Here is a 3726-nt window from a genome sequence, read left to right as displayed (position 1 = left end):
CTTAGTTCTTATAACAACCCTATGAAACAGGTACCTGTTATACCTGTTATAACTGTTAGATACCTGTTATACCTGTTATGAATTTAAAAAAAAAATGAGCCTATAAAGATTAAGTAACTGGCCCAGGATGCTTCGTTAGTTCTTTGAGGGGTGGAGACGCAATTTAAACCCAGCTCTGTCTGAGCATGTGCTCTTAACCACTGTTCCCATTGCCTCCCCACTGCCAAAGCCTTACCCATTGAGGCTGACTCATCGTATTTATGGAACATTCAAAGAGTTCACTGCTTTGGACCATTCTTGTCATGGCCCATTAACAGAGGTAGTTGCCTTCAAAATTTTTCTCTGGTAAATTTGTGGTGAGGACCTGAGCCTCCACAATGGAGGGGGAGGGAAGCCAGCTTCTCCAGACTTGTCACTGGGTCACTGCTGAGAATGTCTCATGACGCCCACCCCACGGCTGCCTGCATCTACTGTGTGGCTGCCCTGTGTCTCTGGGGCTAGTGTGGGAGTCAGTGGAAGGAGCGTGAGGGAGAGTTCTGAGGCCTGGGAAAGTCACAAGGGCTTGGCTGGCAGCCTCCTGGATGCTCAGTACGAGGGAAGCTGATGAGGAAGCCAGAGGGACAATGAGCCATTATTTCTGGCTGTAGGAGGTTGTCAGGCTGACCCCCCATCCTTCCCAGCAATTTAAGCTCTCCTAGACCTTTGGTTGGAAGTGAAGCAACTGGATTTCCAATGATTCACATGCTGCATCTTGAGAGTGGGGGCAATCCTAGGGCAGGTTACGGCTGTAGGTGATCAGTGACTCACTGAGGGCCACCCTCTTGCTCCCATCTCCACTACACATCACTGCCAGACAGCACAGCTCAGAGTGTATGGCTCCCCTCTCCAGAACCCCTCCATAAAGCAACCCGTCCTCCGCAATGTGGCCCACACCTAACTTTCTAAGCAAGCACGGAATTTTGTCGAATACTAATTACACAGGGCATTAATAGAATTTATATTGATAGGAGGAGCTCGGTGATCAAATAGGTTTGAGAACTGTTGGATTAAACTGTTGCATTAAAGGTTAACCCATTTCTTTAAGTGGAACTTCCCAGAGGCTTGAATTATTGTACATGATGTGTCTCTGAAAAAGGAAGGCAATTATGTTGCCAATTTTTTAAAGGAGTTTGAGAGACTAGTGTTCCATAGAAAGTGTGCTATCTCAAATGTCATTCTCAACACAGCTAACCCTGAAATTTGGCCAGTTCCTGTCAGCCTATCATGGTAGCCATCAAAATGCAAGGCTCAGGTCGGCTGCTGGGAGGGTGCAGCACTCACTGCTCCAGCTGCTGCCCCTGGATCCAGTGAAGCCACACAGGCCGCTCCCAGCAGGTGACTGAGCATGACGGGGGGGTACCCACGCAGGTCCACCTGTGTAAAACGTGGGACTCCTCTAACAGGTGACTTCGGCTTGAGGAAGTCCCTTCGGCCTGGCTGAAACTTTCTCAGAACTGCATTGCCACCTGAGACTCTTCCTACCCAATCTTGCTTCCTTCCTGTATCGAAACCTGAAGCTTCTTCTGCTTTTTCGCCTTTGTCCATCACAGGCATATCCCTCAATAACTCTCTCGCACATTTCATTCCACCTTGGCACCTGCTGCTCAGAGGATGCAAACTGGCACACCGGTCACAAATCTGTTTCTAAAGCCTTTCCGGATCCAGCTCCTCCTTGGAGCCTCACATGACTTTTATGGCGTCTGATTTTCATGGTCTGCACTGAGCGGCTTCCTGGTACAGTAGGGAAGCTCATGGAAGACAGTGGCCCGCGTTCGAACCTCCACTCCGTCACTTACTGGTACTATAACCTTAAGGAGGTTCCTCAACAAGCTATAAATTGCCAGATGATACCACTATCTTGCAAGGCCTGCAAGGATTAAATGAAATATCACATTTAAAGCACTGAGCAGAAAGCAGGTGCTCAATAAACAGAATGATTGTGCTCATTTACAGTCATTTGTGTTTTTTCTACTTTCTCCTATCAGATCATGAACTCTTGAGTGTGGACAGTGTAATCTTCATCTTTAACTCCCCTAAAGGACCTGAGGTACAGGCCTTACTCATAGTGGACCAACAAATAGCTGTTGAGTGGGAAAAAGTGGCCATTTGGAAAGGAATATCTCAGAGAGGAGGGGCAGACGAGCCAATCAGGAGAGTCATCCAGGAAATGTAAATATTCAAATATAAATAGTATACAACAGAAAGTGTTTAAATCTGTATATATTATATTTAAATATATGAAAGAACTATGATTTCAGAAGTAATCTGCCTAGAAGAGGGCCAGGAATGCCCAGGGCGTGCCCCCAGGCCCCTGTGCAGAGGTTGGCACTACACGCCTATAAACACACCCTGGAAGGGCTATTTAAGCAGTGAAAGCCTCATACTCAAGCTCAGGGCAAGTAGGAAAAGAATGACAGGAAAGCAAAGGAATGAAATTTCAAAGGCTGGTGAGGAACAATGTGTCGATGAGGGTCTAATTGTTTAGAACACCCAGAACCCGGCCGTCTGCCTAGTTCAGAGTATTTTCTGCCTCCTCCTCCAGATCAGGGTGTCATACCACCAAGGTTTAGGGTTTGCCCATGGAGCCTGACGTGGTGGGGGAAGTCGGACTCCCCACAGCACAGCAGTGGTGGCCCCCAAAGTAACCCGTTGCAGGTCTTTGCAGGAGGAAGCTGCCGGAATTCCTAGATCATCTGCCTCTATACCTGGCCTATGGCTGTGCCTCTGGGGAGGCTCAGGAGAGGCTGTCACCTGTCCCAGGAGCCTGACGTCTCTCTGTCTCTCCGATGGGAGGAGAGCCCTTCACACACAACTCAGCTCTGCCCCAAGCCTCATTCGTTCCTCACAACTCCAGCTCCAGGCAATTTTAGCAAAGAGTGAAACAGTCATGGCTGGAACGAATGCCTGCGGCCCTGGGTGGCGGGCACAGAGCAGCACCCATGACCTCTGCTCTCCCAGGAGGCCAGTGTGTTCCTGTGCAGCAAGGTTTCCTCCCCAGGTAACACCCTTTTGTTCTAACAGGATGATCCTCCAGGAACAGTCTGTGTTTTTCTTCATTTAAGGCCCTTATGCCACAGGAAAGCTCTATGGAAATGCTACGTGCATAGAAGGGGGCTTTTTTTTTCTTGGAGGAGGGGAAGGCTGGGAGGGGTGCCTGTTAAGAGTCAGGACTGCTGCTACAGCTCCCCTACAAAAAGAAAGCCACCAAGGGCATGAGGTTCAAATTTAGAGGCCACAGCCTACCAGGAGACACCTCTTTCTCCTCCTCCAAAGCAGCATCCATTTTCTTGGAGTTTCCAGCAATTTTATGAGACAAGCTACAAAGACACACCCTATGAATGAACCCTTCTGTTCTCTGCAGTGCCAAGGGCTTCAAGTATAGTGAATTCAGATCAACTAGGTCCAACTGACAAGAGGTGGTTTGACTGAGTCATAAAGCATAGTGAAAGAAATTCAGTTTTGTTACCTTCAGGAGCCTAGTGGAACTATGCTAATAAAGTGCTCCTCAGGATAGGTCTTGAGGGGAATTTGTTTTAATGAACAGATGAGAATATTTTCTAATTCAGTCCATCAATTCATTTATATGGAAAGGGTTACTTGTCAGGTGTTAAAAGTGACTTGACAAGCCTACTCTTGTTTATATCACAGTATTTTAGTTGGACAAACCCTGTGTTTATAAATGGTATA

Source organism: Rhinolophus sinicus, linkage group LG07 (genome assembly GCF_036562045.2).
Source record: "Rhinolophus sinicus isolate RSC01 linkage group LG07, ASM3656204v1, whole genome shotgun sequence".
Classification (NCBI taxonomy): Eukaryota; Metazoa; Chordata; class Mammalia; order Chiroptera; family Rhinolophidae; genus Rhinolophus; species Rhinolophus sinicus.
This window is presented reverse-complemented; position numbering follows the sequence as displayed.